The 27838-nt window shown below is 38.1% G+C and overlaps 1 long non-coding RNA gene across 1 annotated transcript in view; it reads left to right on the top strand.

Annotated features, from left to right (window-relative positions):
* The first annotated feature begins 21068 nt into the window (after positions 1-21068).
* The window catches only part of LOC138353074 (uncharacterized), a 47164-nt gene continuing 40394 nt past the window's right edge, over positions 21069-27838 (top strand). Inside the window, exon 1 of the long non-coding RNA XR_011223019.1 lies at positions 21069-21199. This is a non-coding gene — a long non-coding RNA (uncharacterized lncRNA). The remainder of the gene's footprint in view (positions 21200-27838) is intronic.

The following is a 27838-nucleotide window of genomic DNA, read 5'->3' as shown; positions in this document are numbered from 1 at the left end:
ATTTGATATTGGTCTATAATTGTTAATGTCTGCCAGATTGCCTCCTTTATGAACTGGTGTTACTTTTGCTTTTTTAAGCTCTTACGTTTTGCTCTATACTCTTATAAGCTAATAAGTAATGTGGAGGGAACCACATTCAAAGTGCTCGCCAAAGGAGAGATTTCATAGTGTAGGCAGGACTGTGCCCTGATTGGTGGACGGCGACCGCGCGCAGCAGCCCCCGCAGGTCGATTGGGCCAGATTTGAACTGCATGTGACCCAGCGCGGACGACGCCCACTCGGCACCACTGGCACTTAGGATATGTGCCCATAGGATTCCTGAAGAGGCTTTGACTCCCTCTATCCTATCCTTCCTGAGAAGCCTAGACTTGCTTCACCTGCCCTCCCAGACCTACCTTCCCCGACGACGACAGCTCAAGGTGAAATATTACTGTACTGTTGTTGTACCACGTGGGGTCACCTCCACATTGGCGCAGTGAGTAAACGTTCCCACGTAGTGATCAAGAGGACCTCGCCAAGATATCTGCATCATCGTTCTGCCGATTTCAGTCAAGACGTCTTAGATAGTGTTCAACGTTTCCAGTCTCGATTTACTGTGCTTTGGTTGCACCATAGATGTTCTTCGGCTTGTTGTTCAATAGCAGTGCCCAAGATATTTCAGTCCCTGTTTTTTTTTTTTTGTGCATATATTTTTTTTTCCACATCTTGTGTAATTCCCCAAGATTCTCCATAAGTTCCAGTTATCAGTGTTTTATACGGATTATTTCCCTGGATTTTTTGCATTTTATTGTCTTATCCCCCAAGCACCGATTCCTGCGGTCCCTAAGTTTTTTGAAGAAGTGGAGGCAAGTACCACCATTCACACGGAATACGGGCCACCGTTCCTGAGCGTATCCGACCTGTTATTGTTTACGAATCCACTCGCGGAGGATTTCAGGCTGTCTTTCCCGAGCACATCTGTCTCCAGTGTGTTTACTACAGCGACGCCGGTCCCAGCTCTGCAGGGTGCTTGCTACAGGTCTGTTACTTTCTCATTTCTACTGTTAGCTAGACGTAGCCTGTTCTAGGCGTTCTACAGAAGTAACGGCTCAAGGGGAACATATACATTAAGTAAGCCAGTGAGTTTGTTTTCCTACCAGATTTAAGGTGGATGGTGATCCGCTCTGCACACAGTTCCCCACGTTCACCTGAAAGAAGTGTTTTTGAGAACCCTCAGCCCAGTGCTCATGAAAATTATGCACGTTGCTAGTTAAAGTTCCTCGAAGTGTCTGCCATATCAGATTTTCCAGTTCTGCAAGTGCAGTAAGTGCCCAGTTTTTTTGTCTAAGCCTCAAGTGATTTAAGTACCAGTTAAGTGTGCAGTGTTTTATGTTGCTTGAGATCCACCTGGCCCCATCATTTACATTATTGACTGTGCAGTGCTTATTTTTCCTTGTGGAACATTTATTCCTATCTCTGAACATTGGAACCTTAAGTGTGGCCATTGGTGTCTGTTTTTTTTTTTTTTTTTTTTTTTTTTTGGTGCGATATACATGTGAGGTGCCTGGCCCCAGATCTAAGGCTTATTACCAGGCCTGGCACGATATATTTGAGCTTTAGTTTTTGACACCAGCACAATGGCTCCAATCAAGATAAACTCTGCTTCGGCTGCTGAGCTGCAGCTGCTGCCGGGTGTAGGAGATAATTGGCCGCTGGCATTATCAAGTTTCGGCGTCGCCACGAGATCACAGAGGACAACATTTATGATATCAACCGCCTTCAGACCACACCCGATTTGTTGGCTGCTATATCGTTTGAGGTGGACCCGTCCCAACAGAGCCCCGGGCCCTCAGGTCAGGGGGTAGGAAGTCGTTCATCATCCTCGTCCAGCGAAACGGGTACCCGCCATTCCTCTAGGGGTGCCGCCAACGGCAGACGGCGTGGATGCCGGCTGCAGTCACCGGCCTACTCCAGGGCTAGCAGCCCGCAAGGTGCTCGGCAGGGGAGTTCCCCCCACCATCGATCGGCTCGATCAAGGAGACGGCCAGCTCGACACTCGTCATACAGCTCTCGTACTTCCGATTCGGATGCTTCCCCATCCTGCAGCAGGCGGGCAGGCTATCGCCAACGGAAAGAGACCTTCCACACGCCACCTCGAGCGTTGGATTATGACAGGACGTCAGATTGGGCCACCTTCTATCGCCGTTTCACATCCTATGCCTCGGAAAAGGACTGGAGCGGGCCTACGTCATTGACGCAGTTAGGGTGGTGCCTCAAGAGTAAGGCGAGTGTTTTTACAATCGCTTACTGGACAGAGAGCCATCCATCGATTATAATCGCATGATGCATAAGATGATCAAGCGATTTGGCGATAGGGAAGTTCTGGATGTAGCCATGATGAAATTTAACCAGGCTCAGCAGGAACCCGAGGAGGACATCGCTGATTGGGCAGACAGGGTCCATCACCTGGCTCATTGAGCCTACAAACACATACCACAGTGGGAAGTGGAACAAATGGCAGTACCTCGATTTGGCCAGGGATTACAGGATAAGAGTCTGGCAGGATACATTTCAAATGCGAGGAACTCCTCCATGGAGGAGGCTATTGATCGGGCCCAAACCTTCCAGCACAATGCCGTAACGATCCACGGTTCCTCAGGTTCCAAAGGATACGACTCCCATCACCGAGTGCCCCAAGGTCCAGCAGTGCGAGTGAATGCAGTGGGAAGGTACTCCCAGTATGAGCAGCCACCCAGGAGCAATGACGCTTCTCGGCGCTCGACACTCGCCCTTCCCAGCTCCCCAGGCACGTCACCGGCTACCAGCTCTTCAGGTCGTGGAATCGACACTTGCCGACCGTCGAGTGCCGGCTCGCATCCTTTATCTTCCATAAGCGTGGAGGCGAAGTTGGACACCTTGGTAGCAAGTATCTCAGAGACCAACGGGAGATTGGACCAGGTGCGTGAGAGTTTGAGGCACCTTACAGTTGCCCTTATGTCACCACAGCATTGCCGTAGCCCATCCCCTAGGCGACCTGTTCAGTGCTACAGGTGTGGGAAAGAGGGTCATTTTGCTCAGGACTGTGAGGAATCCGAAAGGGATGAGGAAGGAGTCCGCCAGCACGGGGACACCTCGGGCAACAGGCCACGTGTTTTATTTAAGGATCAGAATTCGTCTTTAAACGCTGCCGGGTCGGCTCATTCGGCCTAAATCCGACCCAGTGCATAACAGGCCAAGGAGGGGCATCGGAGCAAGATGCTGACCAGATATTGTCTAAAGGCGTGGAAGACATCTCGGCTCACACTGACAGGGGGGACTTGGACATTAGCACATCAGACACGGACAACCAGCAGAGTTTGGTTATGCTAAGTGAGAACTCGTCAAATGAGGCTCCTTCAGGAATCCACTGCAGGACAAAAGTGGCAGTTCGGGACTGTGCCACTACTGAACAGACAGGTCTGGATCAGGAAGCGAAGCAAAGTTCTCACAGGAAGTGGGGGCCCGTTAAAACACAATGTGGAAAAGAGGGCTCAGAAGAAAATAAAGAATGAACTAGCATTTGGTCAGTTCTTGGAAGGCATAGATCCAATTGCTTTCCCTTGGGATCCTGGGGGTGAGATATGGGAAGAGGGTTGCTCTATCAAAGGACTCACATTCAAGGAGCAGCGCTTCAGTGCGAGGAATATTGTTAGGACAGAGTAAATTCCTAAGAGTGAAGCTGAAGACGGGAAAAAAAAATATATAAAAAACAGAAGAAGGTAGGGTAGTGTATGCAGTGTTGAAACAATTTGTGTATAGTGCAAAGATAATACGGATAATACAGTAAATGTAATAGCACCCATTTGTGAAACCGGAAATGTTCTCCTTTGTGGCCTTGTTTGCACTCCACCCCCTAGTGTGGAGCTGGTGAAGACTTTTTCTAAAAAAGACATGTTATATATAGTGAAACATTTCCCCTCTAGTATACCCATTGTTCTATAGGGACGGGAGGAGTGTGGAGGGAACCACATTCAAAGTGCCCGCCAAAGGAGACATTTCATAGTGTAGGTAGGACTGTGCCCTGATTGGTGGACGGTGACCGCGCACAGCATCCCCGCGCAGGTCGAGTGGGCCAGATTTGAACTGCATATGACCCAGCGCGGACGACGCCCACTCGGCACCACCGGCACTTAGAATATGTGCCCATAGGATTCCTGAAGAGGCTTTGACTCCCTCTATCCTATCCTTCCTGAGAAGCCTAGACTTGCTTCACCTGCCCTCCCAGACCTACCTTCCCTGACGACGACAGCTCAAGGTGAAATATTACTGTACTGTTGTTGTACCACATGGGGTCACCTCCACAGTAAGATAAGCTCTTACTCCTTGCTCTATAGTGTACCAGGCCTCTATACAGTACCAGGCGCCTGTATACAGACCTGTACTCTGTAATTACCTAAGTGTAGTTACAGGATGAGAGCTATGCTCTTGGTGTCCCGTCTACCCAGCACTGTCACATAACACTTTGAAACTACTGATGGTTTTGGCCTCCACCATCTTCTCACTTAACTTGTTCCAACCGTCTACAACTCTGTTTGTGAAAATGTTTTTTCTTATATTTCTTCGTCATCTTTCTTTAGTTAGTTTAAATCTATAACCTCTAAGGCCTCTAAGTTCTGCCCCTTCATTTCTGGGATCCACTTAGTAGCATGTCTTTGCACCTTTTCCAGTTTGTTGATGAGCTTCTTAAGATATGGGCACCCCACAACTGCTGCACATTCTAGCTTTGGGCTAACAAAATTGGTGAACAATTTCTTTAGTATTTCGCCATCCATGTATTTAAAAGCAATTCTGAAGTTGGAATGCGTGGCATAGGCTCCTTACACAATGTTCTCTATGTTGTCCTCAGGTGATAGTTTTCTATCTAGAACCACCCCTAGATCTCTTTCTTTATCAGAATTCCTTAAAGATTTCTCACATAATTTATAGGTTGTGTGGGGTCTATGTTCTCCTAATAATAATTCTGTGTGTGTGTGTCTGTCTGTCTGGATTTGTGTCTCTCCAGTTCTCTGTGTCCATCTCTCTCTCTCTATATCCATCTCTCTCTCTCTGTATGTATATATATATATATATATATATATATATATATATATATATATATATTGTGACGATAATCTCTTTCAAGAGAGATTGAGCCTGCTCTTCCCTCCAAAGTACGTCACCTCAACAAATAATATAGAAGATATATCCAACAAGTATCTCCAAAACGTTTTGCCCAGAGAGCAAAACGTATCCAGCACCGGCACACCTGCTCGCCCCCGCCACCGTTAACCGGCAAACTGCTTGTCCATCGCCTGCCTGTCGCTGATTGGCTGGTGTCCAGCGCACCTGCCCCACCACCCTCCGCCACGAGTTGATGTCTGGGCTACAGCGACCTAGAGAAGGCAGAATATCTCGGTGCTCCACACAGTTGACACGTCTCATTGGTAGACTAAGCCTTAGCTTACGTGTACTAAGGGAGGTGGCAGCTTGAAGCCAATATTCCTGCACTATACTTTGCTATTATTCACTTCTCTTAACGTAACTTTTCATTTGCCAGTGATTATTCTTATTATTCTGTTTGTTGATTTGTCTGTTACATTTTATACTCAATTTTATTCTTGTCTTGCTTTTCTAACGTAATTAAAATTTCATTGTTAAATTTACTTGTGTTTTGTGTGTCTTCCCATTACCTTACCACAGACGAAAGTTCCAGCTTTTCTCTTTTTTTTTCTTTATGTGACGAGGCCATGCCCCTAGCTTTTGAAACAGCCGAACACGAACGCGTTACCATCAAAATATATATATATGTCGTACCTAGTAGCCAGAACGCACTTCTCAGCCTACTATGCAAGGCCCGATTTGCCTAATAAGCCAAGTTTTCCCGAATTAATATATTTTCTCTAATTTTTTTCTTATGAAATGATAGAGCTACCCATTTCATTATGTGTGAGGTCAATTTTTTTTTATTGGGGTTAAAATTAATGTAGATATATGACCGAACCTAACCAACCCTACCTAACGTAACCTAACCTATCTTTATAGATTAGGTTAGGTAGCCGAAAAAGTTAGGTTAGGTTAGGTTAGGTAGGTTAGGTATTCGAAAAAACATTAATTCATGAAAACTTGGCTTATTAGCCAAATCGGACCTTGCATAGTAGGCTGAGAAGTGCGTTCTGGCTACTAGGTACGACATATATATATATATATATATATATATATATATATATATATATATATATATATATATATATATATATATATATAAATATATATATATATATATATATATATATATATATATAAATATATATATATATATATATATATATATATATATATATATATATATATATATATATATGTCGTACCTAGTAGCCAGAACTCACTTCTCAACCTACTATGCAAGGCCCGATTTGCCTAAAAAGCCAAGTTTTCATGAATTAATTGTTTTTCGTCTGCCTAACCAACCTAACCTAACCTAACCTAACTTTTTCGGCTACCTAACCTAACCTAACCTATAAAGATAGGTTAGGTTAGGTTAGGTAGGGTTGGTTAGGTTCGGTCATATATCTACGTTAATTTTAACTCCAATAAAAAAAATTGACCTCATACATAATGAAATGGGTAGCTTTGTCATTTCATAAGAAAAAAATTTGAGAAAATATATTAATTCAGGAAAACTTGGCTCATTAGGCAAATTGGGCCTTGCATAATAGGCCGAGAAGTGCGTTCTGGCTACTAGGTACGACATATATATATATATATATATATATATATATATATATATATGTCGTACCTAGTAGCCAGAACTCACTTTTCAGCCTACTATACAAGGCCCGATTTGCCTAATAAGCCAAGTTTTCATGAATTAATTGTTTTTCGACTACCTAACCTACCTAACCTAACCTAACCTAACTTTTTCAGCTACCTAACCTATAAAGATAGGTTAGGTTAGGTTAGGTAGGGTTGGTTTGGTTCGGTCGTATATCTACGTTAATTTTAACTCCAATAAAAAAAATTTACCTCATACATAATGAAATGGGTAGCTTTATCATTTCATAAGAAAAAAATTTGAGAAAATATATTAATTCAGGAAAACTTGGCTTATTAGGCAAATCGGGCCTTGCATAGTAGGCTGAGAAGTGCGTTCTGGCTACTAGGTACGACATATATATATATATATATATATATATATATATATATATATATATATATATATATATATATATATATATATATATATATATATATAAATATATATATATATATATATATATATATATATATATATATATATATATATATAAATATATATAATATATATATATATATATATATATTTTATATATATATATATATATATATATTTTATATATTTATAAATATATATATATATATATATATTATATATATTTATAAATATATATATATATATATATATATATATATATATATATATATATATATATATATATGTATATATATGTCGTACCTAGTAGCCAGAACTCACTTCTCAACCTACTATGCAAGGCCCGATTTGCCTAAAAAGCCAAGTTTTCATGAATTAATTGTTTTTCGTCTGCCTAACCTACCTAACCTAACCTAACCTAACTTTTTCGGCTACCTAACCTAACCTAACCTATAAAGATAGGTTAGGTTAGGTTAGGTAGGGTTGGTTAGGTTCGGTCATATATCTACGTTAATTTTAACTCCAATAAAAAAAATTGACCTCATACATAATGAAATGGGTAGCTTTGTCATTTCATAAGAAAAAAATTAGAGAAAATATATTAATTCAGGAAAACTTGGCTCATTAGGCAAATTGGGCCTTGCATAGTAGGCCGAGAAGTGCGTTCTGGCTACTAGGTACGACATATATATATATATATCTATATATATATATATATATATATATATATATATATATATATATATATATATATATATATATTATATATATATATATATATATATATGTCGTACCTAGTAGCCAGAACGCACTTCTCGGCCTACTATGCAAGGCCCGATTTGCCTAATAAGCCAAGTTTTCATGAATTAATTGTTTTTCGACTACCTAACCTACCTAACCTAACCTAACCTAACTTTTTCAGCTACCTAACCTATAAAGATAGGTTAGGTTAGGTTAGGTAGGGTTGGTTTGGTTCGGTCGTATATCTACGTTAATTTTAACTCCAATAAAAAAAATTTACCGTATACATAATGAAATGGGTAGCTTTATCATTTCATAAGAAAAAAATTTGAGAAAATATATTAATTCAGGAAAACTTGGCTTATTAGGCAAATCGGGCCTTGCATAGTAGGCTGAGAAGTGCGTTCTGGCTACTAGGTACGACATATATATATATATATATATATATATATATATATATATATATATATATATATATATATATATATATATATACATTTATATACATATATATATATATATATATATATATATATATATATATATATATATATATATATATATAAATATATATATATATATATATATAAATATATATATATATATATATATATATATATATATATATATATATATAAATATATATATATATATATATATATATATATATATATATATAAATATATATAATATATATATATATATATATATATATATATATTTTATATATATATATATATATATATATATATATATATATATATATATATATATATATATATATATATATATATATATACATGTCGTACCTAGTAGCCAGAACTCACTTCTCTGCCTACTATTCAAGGCCCGATTTGCCTAATAAGCCAAGTTTTCCTGAATTAATATATTTACTATAATTTTTTTCTTATGAAATGATAAACCAACCCTTTTCTCTATGTATGAGGTCAATTTTTTTTTGAGTTAAAATTAACGTAGATATATGACCGAACCTAACCAACCCTACCTAACGTAACCTAACGTATATTTATAGGTAAGGTTAAGTTAGGTAGCCAAAAAAAGCTAGGTTAGGTTAGGTTAGGTAGGTTAGGTAGACGAAAAAACATTAATTCATGAAAACTTGGCTTATTAGGTAAATCAGGCCTTGAATAGTAGGCTGAGAAGTGCGTTCTGGCTACTAGGTACGACATGTATATATATATATATATATATATATATATATATATATATATATATATATATATATATGTCGTACCTAGTAGCCAGAACGCACTTCTCAGCCTACTATGCAAGGCCCAATTTGCCTAATAAGCCAACTTTTCATGAATTAATTGTTTTTCGACTACCTAACCTACCTAACCTAACCTAACTTAACTTTTTCGGCTACCTAACCTAGCCTAACCTATAAAGATAGGTTAGGTTAGGTTAGGTAGGGTTGGTTAGGTTTGGTCATATATCTACGTTAATTATAACTCCAATAAAAAAAAATTAACCTCATACATAATGAAATGGGTAGTTTTATCATTTCCTAAGAAAAAAATTAGAGAAAATATATTAATTCAGGAAAACTTGGCTTATTAGGCAAATCGGGCCTTGCATAGTAGGCTGAGAAGTGCGTTCTGGCTATTAGGTACGACATATATATATATATATATATATATATATATATATATGTCGTACCTAATAGCCAGAACGCACTTCTCAGCCTACTATTCAAGGCCCGATTTGCCTAATAAGCCAAGTTTTCATGAATTAATGTTTTTTCGTCTACCTAACCTACCTAACCTAACCTAACCTAGCTTTTTTTGGCTACCTAACCTAACCTTACCTATAAATATAGGTTAGGTTAGGTTAGGTAGGGTTGGTTAGGTTCAGTCATATATCTACGTTAATTTTAACTCCAATAAAAAAAAATTGACCTCATACATAGAGAAAAGGGTTGCTTTATCATTTCATAAGAAAAAAATTATAGTAAATATATTAATTCAGGAAAACTTGGCTTATTAGGCAAATCGGGCCTTGAATAGTAGGCTGAGAAGTGAGTTCTGGCTACTAGGTACGACATATATATATATATATATATATATATATATATATATATATATATATATATATATATATATATATATATATATATATATATATATATATGTCGTACCTAGTAGCCAGAACGCACTTTTTGGCCTACTATACAAGGCCCGATTTGCCTAATAAGCCAAATTTTCCTGAATTAATATATTTTCTCTAATTTTGTTCTTATGAAATGATAAAGCTACCCATTTCATTATGTATGAGGTCAATTTTTTTTTATTGGAGTTAAAATTAACGTAGATATATGACCGAACCTAACCAACCCTACCTAACCTATCTTTATAGGTTAGGTTAGGTTAGGTAGCCAAAAAAGTTAGGTTAGGTTAGGTTAGGTAGGTTAGGTTGATGAAAAACAATTAATTCATGAAAACTCGGCTTATTAAGCAAATCGGGCCTTGCATAGTAGGCTGAGAAGTGCGTTCTGGCTACTAGGTACGACATATATATATATATATATATATATATATATATATATATATATATATATATATATATATATATATATATATATATGTATTTTATATATATATATATATATATATATAATATATATATATATAATGTGTATATGTAGTACCTAGTAGCCAGAACGCACTTCTTGGCCTACTATGCCGGACTGGACTTGTGATCCTGTGGTCCTAGATTCGATCCCAGGCACCGGCGAGAAACAATGGGCAGAGTTTCTTTCACCCTATGTCCCTGTTACCTAGCAGTAAAATAGGTACCTGGGTGTGAGTCAGTTGTTACGGGATGCTTCCTGAGGGGTGGAGGCCTGGTCGAGGACCAGGCCGCAGGGACACTAAAAAAAAATTAATTATGAATTATTCAATTATTAGTGATTTATTATTATTATACTATACTAAGACCATAATTTATTGACTTAGTTGTGATAGTTTAGGTAAGGTTTAGATAGGTTATATATGAGGGAGTCTGTACTATGGGAGATATAGTATAACATGGGTGTAGGGGCAGTAGTTAGCTTAAAGAGTTATCAAATATGGGAGATCTCAAAGGCCCGGTCCACACTAAATATAGAGAAATAACTTGTAGTGGCTTATTACAGCAATAGTCAGCCTAGAGGTTGATCATAGATCTCCTACACAGGAAAAATGGATACTCCTTTAACTAACTTACTTATTTATTAACCCCTTAACAACCCCCCATATACATTCACACCAATAACAATAATAATTACTTTACCACATTATCTTACGTTAAAAGCCTTGGTCCACATAAACAGGATACAAGGTTTACACTGAGAACAAGCTAGGGTAAAGTACTACTGGTTAAGAACTGAAGCTTGATGCAGCTTAGGGTAGTGAGACCACGTGGTACCCTAATACGACACAACACAACACTTAGGGGTACCCAAAACACTGGCAAATACTACCCCCAGGTCTCACCAATCTTACTACCAGAGTAGACACACTTACAACACAGGATATACTTAACTTAAATTAAGGGAAATAAGTAAGAAGAAAGGTAAAAGGGGATAGAGGTGCAGCCACAGAGTCCCACTGTTCACACCTCGAATGCCAACAGAGAAGAACGCTTCCAGCGACCAGCTCAGGGCTCCCGCATTGTGGTGGTGCCGGGAGGAGCCTAATTGATCTTGCAGCTAAACACATTAAAAATCTTCCCCTATGCAACATATTGTTACTTTATTCGTTCTCAGGGTAGTTAATCTTATAACAATGTTATACTTAATCCACAACAAGCTCAAGAGTCTGAATGCTTGTGAGCAACAAGATTCGTCCTACGTTTGGCAGGGAAGATACGAACAAAAACACGTCGACTTGCGTCTTGCTAATCTAACGTAGCTTATTTAGTTCACTTTGACCTCTGGTTTCCACTTGAGGAACCCAGGGTCGTAACACTCCTTCCCCTTCCGAGAAAAAAAAAACGTGACTACTAGAATAGTAGTCATATTTTTTTGTAAGAGTATGCAGAGAATAAAAAGGAAAATCTATGACAAAAGAAAAATCAATCAAAACAACAATTTCTCTGCAAGAAAAGTACACAGGAATTCTCTGAAAGAAAAAAACACATACACAAAAAAACAGGGAAGTAAATAAATTGGACACGGAATATTTAATGTCACAGGAGAACCTACTAAAAAAATAACTACAGCCTGACAGTTGGTATATAGCTTCCTGTGGCTCAGATGAACGTAACTCAGGCAACCGGGACAGAGCGTCGGCTATCACGTTGAGCCGGCCCGGAAGGTGGATAATAGACAGATTGAAGTCCTGTAGGTACAATGCCCACCTGAGGATGCATTTATTCTTCCCCTTCATCTGAGTCAGGAAGACTAGTGGGTTATGGTCCGTGTACACTTCCACTATATTACCTGTGAGATAAACTTCGAACGTTTTACATGTTAACACTAGCGCCAACGTCTTTTTTTCTACCACTGAATAATTGCATTGCACCTTCTCAAATTTCACAGAGTAATAATATACTGGGTGTTCCACTTAATCATCTCCAGTTTGCAACAACACTGCACCAGCACCCGAGTCAGACGCGTCAACATGAATTTCAAACGGTCGGTCGAACCTTGGACTAGCAAGCACTGGGGCGGAATCTAAGATCAATTTCAAATTTTTAAATGCCTCTGCACAGTCTGATGACCACTTAAATTTAATGGCCTTCCACAACAAGTCTGTGAGAGGAGTGGCAACACTGGAAAAGTTCTAACAAAAGCGTCGATAGTACGCACACATACCGATAAATCGTTGAATGTCCTTTTTAGACTGAAGCACGGGATACTCAAGGATGGCACTGATTTTATCTTGCCAAGGTAACACTTTTCCTTGGCCCACTTCATAACCGAGGTACGTCACTGTGCCTTGGCCAAAATGACACTTTTTTGCATTTAAGGTAAGATTTGCCTTTTTCAAGATTGCGAACAACTGGCGTAACCTAGCTATGTGGTCAGCCCAATTACTGTCACAGAGCACGATATCATCTAAATACGCCCGACAATTTGGCACATTAGCGAGAAAGAGTTCATGAGTCTCTGGAACGTGGCAGGGGCATTACGCAAGCGGAACGGTAACACTTGATACTCAAAAACTCCCTCGGGTGTCATGAACGCAGTTAGTTGTTTAGCACATTCAGTGAGCGGGATTTGATAATATCCCCTCGAGAGGTCGAATTTAGAGACATACTTGGCGTTTCCCAGCTCGTCGATGCAGTCCTCGAGGAGGGGCAGCGGGTAGGCATCCACAATGGTCACCTTGTTGAGCTGCCGATAGTCGGTGCATAATCGCCAGGAGCCGTCTGGTTTGGGGACCAAAAGGCATGGCGAGCATCAAGATCCCTGGCTCCGCCGGATGAGGCCGTGCTGGAGCAAGAAGTCGACCTCTTTCCGTACGATGGCCTTCTTTTCTGGACTCATCCGATAGGGTTGAAGGCGAATGGGGGTGTAGTCTGTCAACTTGACATCTTGGCAAATGGCATCAGTCTGGATCGGGACCTCCCCGTACAGACTGGAGAATTCATCAACCAACGACTGCACCTCTTCACGTTGGGCCATCTGCAAATGGGACAGTCCCTCCACAGCATTCACAGAACTAGAATTATTGATAATGAGATTAGTTGGGTCCCCAGAACAATCATCCCCTCCCTCACTGGAAATGGAAACATTGGTTAGTGCAATGGGCCTGGGGCCCAGGAACTTCTTCAGCCGATTTAGATGTACGAGCATTACCTGGTTACACTTGTCAGAGTGCCTCACTTTGTACGTTAGGTCCCCAGTCTTTTCTGTCACAATGTAGGGGCCTTCGTACTTGTGGAACATAGTGTTCCCTAGTCGAATCTTTAATACCAGGACAGGGTCGCCAGGCTGAAATACCCGCCACTTAGCCTTAGCATCGTTTCGTTCTTTCATCTTTTCTTGGGCCTTCCCAAGATACTTTAGTGCAGCCGCCTTGCAGTCCTCGAGTCTCTGGTGGTGTTGCGCAAAGAAAGCCGAACCTTCGGTTAACGTTACGTTCCCTAACAGATTCTCCTGTAACATTTCCAAGGGTCCACGAACTTTATGGCCAAAGACTAACTCAAAAGGAGAACAACCCAGTGAACTTTGTAATCCCTCTCTAGCCACAAACAAAACATACGGTAAATTCTCATCCCAGAGGTGTGGGAACTCTCGCACGATGTCTTCAACATCTGCTTCAGAGTATCACTAGTGACACCCTCGACCAGTACCACCTCTCCAGTGTCGAGAGTGTTGGCACCTTGCAAAGCACTCTAAAATTAAAGTCTGGATGGCACCGGTGTCTCAAAAGATCACCACGTCCTTCCAGGAAGAACCCTCAGACAAAAGTAGTTTTCCTTTCGATAAGAATAGGGTAAGCAAGTCCAACCACTGTGGGTTGGAGGTCTTACTCCCTAACCCTTCCGAAGGCCTCAAGCCCTGTGTCACAACTAGAGCATTGGGTCTTTTTTCCGGGTACAGTTGCCAACAACGGCTAAAAACGTGGTTTGGACGTTTACAGTGACCACAGATACGTCGGGGAGAAGAGACATTACTAACAGAATTACCCTTCGGTTCACTCTTAGGCGTCGTGGGGTTAGACAGTTTAACAGGGTTAGTTATGTCTGAAACAGAAGGTGCAGTAGTTGAAGGGTTAGAATGAGCTGGTCTGGACTGGCTGTGGGTATAAGTTTTGCTACTCTGTGGGGTATAATTATTTTTACTGGGCCTTTTGCCTGCCAACTGGTAGTTTTCTGCCATCTTGGCCAAATCCCCTATCTTAGAATCTACCTCTATCCTACTTCTAATAAATTGTGCAACATTCTCTGGCATATTATCTATAAAATGCTCCATTAAAACTACGTTCCTGAGTGCCTCGTATGTTTCGGCTTTCGCCGAGCGAATCCATTTATCAAACAATCTAATTTGATCATTAGCAAATTCAGTGAGAGGTTGGTTGTGAGTAGGCCTAAGGTTGCGATAAGCTCGGCGGTGAGCTTCAGGAGTAATTTCATATGCCTGCAAAATACGTTCCCTGACTTTATCATATTCAAAACACTCTTCGTCAGGCATATTTATAAAAATATCTTGGGCCTTACCACTAAGTCTTCCCTATAGGATATTCACCCACTCCTCCTTTGGCCAGGTCATGGACATGGCCAATTTCTGAAAATGGTTGAAAAACCTTTCAGGGTCCGACTCTGAAAATTCAGGCAAGTTATGTTTTTTCTCATAATGCCTGGGGTTTGAATCCCCGGCAGGTGGAGGTCCAGTGGCATTCGCTCTAATTCTAGCCTCCTCGGTTTTGAGTCTTTGCTCCTCTAATTTTATTTTTGCTAACTCTAGAGCTAACTCTCTGTCCCTATGGGGCTGCACTTTCCGCTTGGCTAGGCTGGCATAAACCCAGCAAACACAGAACGTTTGTGGACGTTTTTAAATGGTTCCACAAAGGTAATACTGTAACTTTTGACATAAATACGTATATCTGATGTTCTTAAAACCAAAGGATATAACTAAAAACATATATTCTTGAGACACAGTTTTTTAAGATTTATGTAAAAATTTAAAAATAATAGTGAATGCTATGGTATTATAATGTTTTCATGCTTTATATTTAAGAATAAATAATTTTCAGTCAACATTTAGTTTTTTTTGTTTACTTTCTGTAAAGCTATCCAATTTACGTTCTTATAACATAAATATAACATTTATATGACGTCAGTATAACGTTATTTACACGACATCATTACGTTATTATGATGTTATATTAACGTATAATTCCTGTGTGAAAACCAGAATATATATTGAACTTTATGTTTTAAACCTTGTAAAGTTATCATAAAACTTGGAATAAGACGGTAAGCATGCTTTACTTATGAAAATATACAAACAAATCAACAAAAACATTTTAACATAAAAAACATAAACATAACATAAATTAATTGCATGCATGGGAGTTAACTGGAACTCTGTAAAATTGCATACATGAACCTTAAGGTACAAACCCAGTGTATTTACTCATGCAGTTCTTTCCTAAATCTAAATTTTTCCAATTTTTACACTTTGTTTCGAGTTCTGTCTTGTGTTGCTACTTTTAATACCCCATTAATGTCCCCTTTGTTATGTCCATTCATCCCATTGTGCACCTCTACCATATGTCACTCCTAATTCTTTGCTTTTCTAGAGAATGTAATATAAGCTTTGACAATCTTTCTTCATATGACAGGTTAACAGGTAGAACAAAGATTACCATTTATATATGGATAACTATTATAAGTCGGTTTGAATGAGTGAATTGCTGCTTGAAGATAGGTATATACACCTGTGGTACTATCAGATTGCATCGTGGTGAGCCTAAAACCCTTCAGATCCAAGCAAAGGGTAAAATGCCAGCAGATACAATTGCGAACACATTGATACCAAAATGAAAGACATATGACGAGAATTGAGGTAACCAAAGTGAAAAGAGTGTTCACATTACATTGCACTAGAGTGCTCCCGGGTTACTTTCTCTCACTTTCTCTGTTTTGTGCGGATGGTACACCTTGCTTTTGGAGTTTATATGCAATTAAACCTGTAGATAATTCTATTGCTAACACATTGATACCAAAATGAAAGACCTAGGATGACAATTGGGGTGACCAAAATGAAAATAGTGTATACATTTTATCGCTCTTGTGCGCTCCCTGGTAACACACTCTCGCTTACTCTGTTTGTTGCGGATGGTAAGCCGGGCTTTTGGAGTTTATATGCCTTTAGTCCTGTAGAGAATTCTATTGCGAACACATTGATGCCAAATTGAAAAAACTAGGATGAGAATTGAGGTAACAAAGTTGAAAAGGGTATACACTTTTCAGTATTATCACGCTCTCTAATGTAATGAGAGTTGCCTGAGGGTGGCTCAGCTTTCTTTTTCTGGTACCCTTGGCCTACATTCATCTTGTCGGCGGGTGGAGCGCGCTGCTGTCTTTGACATTATATGCACATAGTTCTGTTGGGAATTCTATTGCGAACGCATTGATACCAAAATGAAAGACATAGGACGAGAATTAAGGTGACAAAGTTGAAAAGAGTATACACTTTTCAGTATTTCCGCGCACTACCAGGGAATGTCCAAACAAAAATGGAGAGTGGAGGGGTAACTTGCCCAAAACGCGAAAGTGTTTGGGGAGATTAACTTTCGTTCAATACTATTATGCAAAAGGAGCCACACATCTATGGTTCATCCAATAAAATCAGCAGACTTCTAGATGTTACTACTGCTCGGCTTAGACTCGGTTACAAGTATTTCTGGGAATTCTCATTATCTGAAGATGTAGACCTGACCAAATGTTAACTGTCAACAAAATTATTTGCACACCCCTTCGTCACTATGTGATAGTGAATTCAGAGACAATTCTATAACCAATGTACCAACGATGTGTCAATATTTCATTCAAAATGATCTGGTACCAGAAATTTTAGCCAAATATCCCCAGTTTGCTAACTGTAAGTAGTAACTAAGTGATTGTAACCTATCCACCGCTGCCCACTGGATGGGGAGCGGTGTGCAGGACAAACATATCAATTGTGACACTAGCTCTCCACATATGTCAGTTGCTTAATTTAGAAACTGTACTTGTGATCGATCTCGAACCTATTGTTGATGTGACGACTTATACTGAATTTTGTAACTAGCTCATCAAGATTGTAACTTGCTTAGCTAAATGAATTGTTGGGTTCAGTCCCTGAGCCCATTATGTGCCTCTGCAACCCTTTCCACTACCGCCCACAAGATGGGTATGGGGTGCATAATAAATGAACTAAACTAACTTTAAGGCATCCTGAAAGAAAGCTTGGAGGGCTTGAAAAATTGCAGAACGAAGCCTTGAGGATAATCCTTGGGTGCCTTCGTACCACAAAGATACTTAATATGAGAAAGGAACTTAATATTCCGAGCGTTGTTTATCGTGTTACTGAAAATAACTGTCAAATTGGTATAAAAATGCTTAGGCTAGCTCATCCTAACCGTTGCACAGAAGCCCTCCAGAATTTCTTTATTGAATGTAAACATTGTTTCAAATAGATAAATAAAATTGGAACTGAACTCAGAAAGTATCAGATTTATAATTTGTACCAAGAGAGACAACAATAGCACTTTCCTGCACTGTAGGAAATTACACCCTTTTCAATTTTAATCCCTCCCTTTCCATCAAAGGAGCAAATTAGAGATCAGTCCCAGCTTTGTCTTGAGGCAAAGCTCAACGTCTTAAGCCATATTGATGCTCTGTCCACAGAGCATTCTCTCTCTCAAATCATATACACTGAAGGTTTCCTACAGCGCCTAACGGGTGCAGCTGGAAGTGCAGTTGTCCTGGCAATAGGATATGACTTATATTTTGAGTGGGGAGTCCGTATAAACAACTGGGCCTCTACCCTTCAGACTGAACTATTTGCCTTGCTCCTTGCACTGAAATGTGTACAAGTATCCAAACTTGATACATTAGTTGTAAGTGACTCTTTATCATCCTTAATTGCTCTCAACTCTTTAAGACATAACTGTAACATGCTTGTGTCTGAAGCTAGACACAAATACAATAACAACTTGAGGAACCTTATCATAAACAATAATCTCAACAAAAATCACATAGTTCTCAGAGGTGATTTCAATATTGACCTAGGGCTACAAAATAACCCTCAAGTAGACTGTTTCCTCAACAGCATGAATTCCTGTATGCTCATCCCCGCAATCACCAGGCCCACCCGAGTCACTCAAACATCTGCGACTACCCTGGATCACTGATGGACCAACATAACAGCTCCTCTTACATCAAGTATAATCACTGACAGAACAACTGACCACTATCCTACCTTCCTTGTAGCGAACATGGCCATAACACCACCAGGTAACAAGAAAATTACCTTTAGGTTACAATGTGAAACGGCAATAGGCAATCTCACAAATGCTCTCCACAATGTAAACTGGGAATCTAAATTTATCAATACACAGGATAATAATTCGTTAACTAGCCTCTTTCCAAAATTTAAAGCCTTTACAATACTTATTGTCCTCTCCTCACCAAGCAAGTAACTGGCAAAAAGGTTAAATAATCCCTGGCTCACTAATGGCATACTTAAAGCAATCGACAAGAAACATGAATATGAAAAAAAAACTTAGGATTGGCCTAGTTGGAAAAGAAGTAGTTAAGAGGTATTCATCAGTGCTTACCAGTATAATAAGAGCAAAGCGTTCCTATTACGAGAATAGATTCAAAGAAGCAAAAGGCAACATAAAAAGCACATGGAGAGCCATCTCTACCATCCTAGGAGCTAAACAACATTTACATAATAAGATAAAAATCTCCAAGGATGGTTATACACCTGCAACAGATCTTGAAACAGCAACTGAATTTAATAGCTTCTTTTCATCGTTTGGTGCTAACCTTGCCCGAAAAATCCCAGAGACTCAGACATATGTTACCACATATCTTTCACGCAGCTATCCAAACTCTCTTCTCCTCTCTCCGGTCAGCCCTACAGATGTTGTGTCCATCATTCACTCGCTAAAAACCAAAGCTGGGAACATTAGTGAAATACCATCGATGGTACACAGGCGTGCCTCCCATGCCCTTGCACCATCCATAGCACTGCTGTTCAACAAATCCCTAGAGTGTCATACCTTCCCTGATATCCTTAAAAAAGCAAGAGTAACGCCAGTTCATAAAGGAGGTAACACGGCAGACATAAATAATTACAGACCCATATCGAATCTACCTATATTATCAAAATTATTTTTTTTTTTTTTACAAACAGCTCTACTCCAATCTTGTAAAATTCAATATACTAAGTCCCTGTCAGTTTGGCTTCCGCTCCCAAAAGAGTACCAATGATGCTATTGTTAGTCTGCTTGACTTAATCTTCTCAGCCCTTGACAAAAGTGAGTTTCCAATTGAACTCTTCATCGGCCTGAGAAAGGCCTTTGATACTGTTAACCATAACTACCTCTTACTTAAATTCCACCATTATGGAATCCGTGGCCTTGCCCTAAACTATATCCGATCCTATCTTAGTAACAGACACCAATATGAAGCCATCAATGATATAACCTCTCCCACTCTACCACTTAATTACCGTAAAGGTGCCACAGAGCAGCATCCTAGGACCCTCCTGTTTCTTATATACATCAATGATCTCCCTAATGTCTCTAACATACTTAAACCTATATTGTTGGCTGATGATACTACTCATCTACTCTGACCCCAACCCACTCCTGTTAAATAATGTTGTAAACAATTAATTAAAAAAAGTCTACTTGTGGATGTCAACCAACAAACCTCACACAAAACATAGAAAAGACCTACTATATCTTATTTGGAAACAAATCAACAAATGCAATTCAGCTTCAGATAGATAATGTAAACATTAGCAATAAAAATGATGGAAAGTTTCTTAGCCTATACTTAGACAAGAGACTCAACTTCCGCACCCATATACAACACATAACTAAAAAGGTTTCTAAAACAGTTGGTATACTGTTTAAGATCAGATATTATGTACCCTACTCTGCTCTCCTCTCACTCTATTATGCACTTATCTATCCCTATCATTCTTATGGCGTTTGTGCTTGGGGTTCAACCTCTGCAAACTACCTCAAGCCCATCATCATCCAGTAAAAATCTGCTATCAGGACAATAACTAACTCTACCTTCAGACAACACACAGCTCCCTTGTTCAAATCCTTAAACATGCTAAACAAATTCACTCCATACATTCTCCTGTGTAAATTACGTTTATAAAGCCCTTTTTCTAACTGCAAACCCTGTTCTGAAACTCTTCCTGGACAGATGTAATAGAACACATGGCCACGTCCCCACCAGACATAAATATCTCTTTGATATCCCAAGAGTCAAACTTAATCTATGTAAACACTCTATGTAAATAAAGGGACCTAGTCTATGGAACTCACTCCCTTATAATGATTTGAAAAGCTGTCCAACTTCTGCCATATTCAAAAATAAAACCAAAAAGTACCTGTAGTACTTTTTAAGTACGAGGGAGTAATGCGCAAAGCGTCCCTCACCTGTGACGTCACAGCGTCACCTGACGCCATATCAACACATCGGCCATTTTGTCGTCAGTTCAGTCATGGCGAGGACTAACCCTTCATGCAAACTGCACCTACTATCAAGAAGAAGAAGATTTTGTGTTCCACCGATAGTATTATCGTAAGTAAGCACTTATATTTTATATTTTATTAAATTAATTGATTCTATTTTTCTGTAATAAAGGTCCAAAGGGTTGTTAAGGAACAAGGGTGTAGCGATACCGACGCTCAGTGCGCTCAACTCACACCAAAGTATCACCTGTGTAGCTTCTGTAATTAGTGTTAATTAGTTATGCTATAAGATAATGAAACGAGTATAAGATTAACTCGCTACAAGGGTACTGTGTTGGGAGGTGAGGGCTGTTACTGGTGTCTGTGGGGATGTGAGGACTTGTACCAACCACTATCACCACCAGTACCTTGTCTTGCATCCTGCTTAGTATTCCTATTGAGATATGAAGTATTATTGCATTCATATAATTATTCATTCATTGTCATTACTATTTTTATGGGCTATGTTCTGTTACCCTAATGCTTTTTACCCCTGGGCATGTCCATTTACTCTCCAGCCCTTCACAAGCCACTGCTGCACCCCCTCCATGCCCATACTTACTGTGCTTATTCTTACAGGACTGCACTGCATTATGTGGTGCTCACTGCCTGGACACCTTGATACATGCATTATAGGGTTCTGGTAGTTGTTCTACTCACCAAGCCCTTCCAAGGCCAGGCTTGACATGTGAGAGCTTGGTCCAACAGGCTGTTGCTTGGACAGGCCCCTCAGGCCCACATATCCACCACCGCCTTGTTTGTCCGGCACTTCAAAATCAAATGTTTGTTTACGTAAGGTACATACATATTTTTAGGTAAGGTACTCTTTATTTGGGTAAATTTATCTTCGTAGTATTTAGCTTTGGCTCGTCTAATTATCTTGGATAGCAATAACGAGTAATTCTTTGAGAATTCTTTGGAGACAATTCCTAACCTATACTTCTCCCAACCTATACTTCTTCTCAAGGTCATCTTCACTTCTTGAAGATGTTCAGGTTTTCTCTTGAAGATGTCGACGGTTGTTCCAGCAATACTGTATTTTTTTTATTGCTGAAAACCTGTTTTCAGCCATAAAAAAATAATCCTGAATCCAGAAAAAAATCCCTTTTGTATCGTCTGGAAATTTTCAAATATTGCTGATCAAACCTGAGTCTAAATTATTTGTATATATTATGAATTACAGAGGTCCCAGGACAGGGTTTTTAGGCACTCCACTTACATTTTCCCACTCTGACTTAACCCCCATTTATACAAACTCAGTCTTATCTTTTAGCTAATAATTTATTGTACACACCATACTCAGCCTGTGTAGGGTAGTTTATTGTGCATGTGTAGTATATATATTTGTGTAGTATATTTGGTATATTTAATGCCTCTAACCTCTCCTCATAGTTCTTGTCCTTCAGTTCTGGGAGCCCCTTAGTAGCATGTCTTTGCACCTTTTCCAGTTTGTTTATGTGCTTCTTAAGATATGGGCACCATACAACCGCTGCATATTCCAACTTTGGTCTAACAAAAGTCGTGAACAATTTCTTGAGTATTTCGCCATCCATGCATTTAAAAGCTCTGAATATTATCCTTTACCTGCAATTGGTTGTTGCTGTATTTATAGAATATGATTTGTTCTACTTTACATTTGTTTGTTCCTTTTTTTCAAAATTTCTTTCTGCCTCTCTCCTCACTGCCGTGTAGTTGTTTCTCTTTGTATTACTGGTATGTTTGGGGGTTTGGCCTCTTCGTATATTGATTCCATTTTTGTGTCTTTTGGTCTCTGTCCGTCTTGAAATTTCAGTTGAACAAATCCTGTTTCCTAGTTCTGCATCTTTGTTTTGGTATAAATGTTTTTGTTCCTTTATCATATATTTCACAAAATTGACATACTGTGCATTAATTCATCTCAATTACTTCCTTTCCTAACAGCAAGCCTTTCCAGTAAAATTCTTTGAATTCTTTTCTGACTTCTGGCCTAATGTTTGTTTTATCCTAGTGTGTATGATGCCTAGCGTGTGTCTGGTGCCTGTTGTGTTAAACCGAAGATAAATGCATAAGTATAGGTCAGTAATTTCTCCAGCTTTGAAAGGGGCTTTCATTATGCAGCAGTATTCCACTCTAGAGAGCACTAGCGTCTTGAAAACTATCATCATCGGTATAGCATCTCTAGTGTGAAAAGTTCTTGTTATCTATCCTGTCATTTTTCTTGCAGTTGTGACGGCTACTTTATTGTGTTCTTTAAATGTAAGGCCTTCTGACATCAGTACACCCAAATCCTTTACGTTGCTTTTCCGTTCAATGTTATGATTTGACTGAGTTTTGTAAGTGGTTTCCGTTTTTATATTTTTTATTTTTTCCGTAGCGCATGAGCTGAAACTTATGTTCGTTAATCACCATGTTATTTTCTGTAGCCCATAGAAAGACCTGATTTACATCTGATTGGAGGTTTGCCGTCTCCTCTATGTTGCCTACTCTCGTGAAGATTCTAGTGTCATCTGCAAAGGATGATCAAGTACTATAGGTTGTGTCCTTGTCTATGTCCGATATGAGGATGAGAAAAAGTATTGGAGCACAGTACGCTTGGGGACTGAGCTCTTTACGGTTGATGGTCCAGATTTTATTTTGTTGACTACTACACATTGGGTTCTATTAGTCAGGAAGTTGTATATCCATCTGCCTATTTTTCCGGTAATTCCTTTTGAACGCATTTTATGTGCAATAACACAATGGTCACATTTGTCAAAGGCTTTTTTTTGTCAAAGCGTTTTGTTTGTCTTCCATGGCATCTAGTGCCATGTCAGAGTGGTCCAGCAACTGTGATAGGCAAGAGCGCCCTGTTCTGAAACCATGTTGTCTGGGGTTATGGAGATGCTGTGATTCCATGTATTTTGTGATCTTACTTCTTAGCATTCTCTCAAAGATTTTTATGATGTGCGATGTTAGTGCTATCGGTCTGTAGTTTTTTGCCTCTGCCTTATTTCCTCCTTTATGGGGCGGTGCTATCTCTGCTGTTTTTAGTATGTCAGGGACAATGCCAGTATCTTGGCTTTGTCTCCAAAGAATGTGAAGGGCCTGCGATAACGTTTTTTACAGTTCTTGATGAATATAGAGTTCCAAGAGTCAGGGCCTGGTGCAGAGTGCATAGGCATACTGTCTATGGCTTCTTCAAAATCCAGTGGGGATAGGATCACATCTGATTTATGATTTGATGTTGGTATCATATCCATGAAAAATTCATTTGGGTTATCAATCAGATGGATGGAGAGCTACACTCGTGGTGTCCCATTTTCCCAGCACTCTTTGTCATATAATGCTTTGAAACTTTTGACGGATTTGGCCTCCACCACCTTCTCACCTAACATGTTCCAACCGTTTACCATTCTGTTTGCAAAAGTGAATTGTCTTACATTTCTTCGGCATCTTTGTTTAGTTCGTTTAAATCTATAACCTCTTGTTCTTGAAATTCCAGGTCTCGGGAAATCTTCCCTATCAAGTTTATCAATTCCTGTTACTGTTTTGTACGTAGTGATCATATCTCCTCTTTTCCTTCTGTCTTCTAGTTTGGAATATTTAATGCCTCTAATGTCTCCTCATAAATCCTGTCCTTCAGTTTTGGTATGAATGTTTGTGTGCCTTCATCGTATATTTTGCAAAATATGGAATACATCTCATTTACTTTACTTTAAGAATATGGTTCGATCAATTAAAAACCCTCTTGTTCAAATTGCAAAGAGACTGAAAGAGATGCAGCATGCTCAATGGATTATATATTAGTGATTATTATTAGGATTATATATTAGTGAATCATATTAGTGATTCAATTATTATGGTCATAAAACAATAAACAAATAGTTTTGGTGTTATTACACTCTATTCACAGGTTATATATAAGTATCTGCATGTTTTGTTCACCATTACAAACCACTAAGTTGGTTTGATTTTTGTTGAGATTGTTATTTATGATAAGATTCCTTACGTTATCTGAGAATGAAGCTATGTCGGTATTGGGAAATCTATAGATGGCACTTATAGTCAAGGAGGATTTAAGGGATTTACTGGAGAACTTGGCAAAGGTATATTCACAATAGTCGTCTCTATTACTAATGAGACTATTGCAGATGAAGGTATCTTTGTAAGATATTGCTATGCCACCTCCTTTTTTTATTAGGCCTGCAGTTGTGAATGGCTTTATTATCAGCCAAGTTGTAGCATACAACATAGCATATATATGTATATGGCATACATATATATATATATACACACACACACACATATATATATATATATATATATATATATATATATATATATATATATATATATATATATATATATATATATATATATATATATATATATGTTATGTTATGTTACAACATAACAGGCCAATTACACTGGATTAATCTTTGTGTTTAGATAGGAGATGCCTCGTATGGGCCAATAAGCCTTCTGCAGCCCCTATGTTTATCCCTTATGTATCCCCCCATGTTTTCACCTTCATTGTATTATCACCTGACCTAATGCGGGTATAAAATCAACTAATATATATATATATATATATATATATATATATATATATATATATATATATTCAAAATTCGTCAGTGTACTACATTTTTGTTGTTGCTTTTAGGTGATGCTTTTAACCAGTGTACGTGGGTCTGATTGTTGTGCAACCACAGTTCGAAGAATAATGAAGATATGAACAAACGGCCTGTGGTCACTATACAGTCTGGAAGGGCAAAAGAAGAAATTGGCATTTCTACAAAAACAAGAACTATATAATGTTATTTTAAGTAAGTAACCAAAAAATTAAATAATTTTTTTAAAGTTTAAAATTCACTTAAAAATGTAAATTTTAAGTTAAAAAATTTTAACCAAAAAACTTAATATTTTTCATATTTGGAACCATTCCATAATATTTTCCCAAGCATAAATGATTATATTTCTATCACTTGCTCTTAAGATTGTTTCATTTAATAGAGGTTGGGCATAATTGTTCTCTGCTGCTAATAGAACTGACTGACTTAGCTATAGGAAAATGTAAACTTAATTGGTTTATCCATTACAGTATTTTGCAGTTTATTTCATGATCCTGTGCTTAATACTTGCATAAATAGTAGATTACAAAATGCATTTTTATATCATTAGTATTGAATAATAATAATGCAAATAATTGACTTATAAATGATGTACAATTAATTGGTAGGTGATATTATATTATTAATATTTTTTCATTCTTGCAAAGCCTTAACAAAGTCATTAACATGTTAATATAAACTTGATCACCTTCCACTTATTTTCTCATGTGCTACCTACATGTACAAAACCTTATTCCTAAATGCATATTTTGTTCTGAAACTTGTCCTTTATATGTTGTGTATCACCATCTCTGGAGAGTTTTATCTGATTGATGTATAAATTACTTTTAATTTTACAGAATATTATTGTTATACTGAATTTATTATTATATAAATAACTTAATTTTACAGAATCATCTATCAACGCACATCCACAAGTTGAGGAGGAGGATGTGACCTTCCAGATGTCTGAAGTACTGAAACAGGCACCAAACAGGCCTGGTGGATCTAGGTACAAGGTAAAATAATTTAAATTTTTTTTTTTTTTTTACTAATTGTCCGATATATATATATATATATATATATATATATATATATATATATATATATATATATATATATATATATATATATATATATATATATATATATATATATGTCGTACCTAGTAGCCAGAACGCACTTCTCGGCCTACTATGCAAGGCCCGATTTGCCTAATAAGCCAAGTTTTCCTGAATTATTATATTTTCTCAATTTTTTTTCTTATGAGATGATAAAGCTACCCATTTCATTATGTATGAGGTCAATATTTTTTATTTTTTAAATAGTATTAATAAAAGGTTAGGTTAGGTTAGGTAGCCGAAAAAGTTAGGTTAAGTTTGGTTAGGTAGGTTAGGTAGTCGAAAAACAATTAATTCATGAAAACTTGGCTTATTAGGCAAATCGGGCCTTGCATAGTAGGCAGAGAAGTGCGTTCTGGCTATTAGGTACGACATATATATATATATATATATATAAATATATATATAATGTGTCGTACCTAGTAGCCAGAACGCACATCTCAGCCTACTATGCAAGGCCCGATTTGCCTAATAAGCCAAGTTTTCTTGAATTAATGTTTTTTCGACTACCTAACCTAACCTATAAAGATAGGTTAGGTTCGGTCATATATCTCTATTAATTTTAACTCCAATAAAAAAAGAATTGACCTCATACATAATGAAATGGATAGCTTTATCATTTCATAAGAAAAAAAATAGAGAAAATATATTAATTCATGAAAACTTGGCTTATTAGGCAAATCGGGCCTTGCATAGTAGGCTGAAAAGTGCGTTCTGGCGACTAGGTACGACATATATATATTATATATATATATATATATATATATATATATATATATATATATATATATATATATATATATATATATATATATATATATATATATATATATATATATATATATAATATGTATGTGTGTGTGTGTGTGTAATTACCTAAGTGTAGTTAAAGGATGAGACCGTCTTCCCAGCACTCTTTGTCATATAACGCTTTGAAACTACTGACAGTCTTGGCCTCCACCACCTTCTCACCTAACTTGTTCCAACCGTCTACCACTCTATTTGCGAAAGTGAATT

Source organism: Procambarus clarkii, chromosome 56 (assembly GCF_040958095.1).
Source record: "Procambarus clarkii isolate CNS0578487 chromosome 56, FALCON_Pclarkii_2.0, whole genome shotgun sequence".
NCBI classification, from domain to species: Eukaryota; Metazoa; Arthropoda; class Malacostraca; order Decapoda; family Cambaridae; genus Procambarus; species Procambarus clarkii.
The sequence above is the reverse complement of the archived record's forward strand: the minus strand, read 5'-3'. Positions and strand labels throughout refer to the sequence as shown.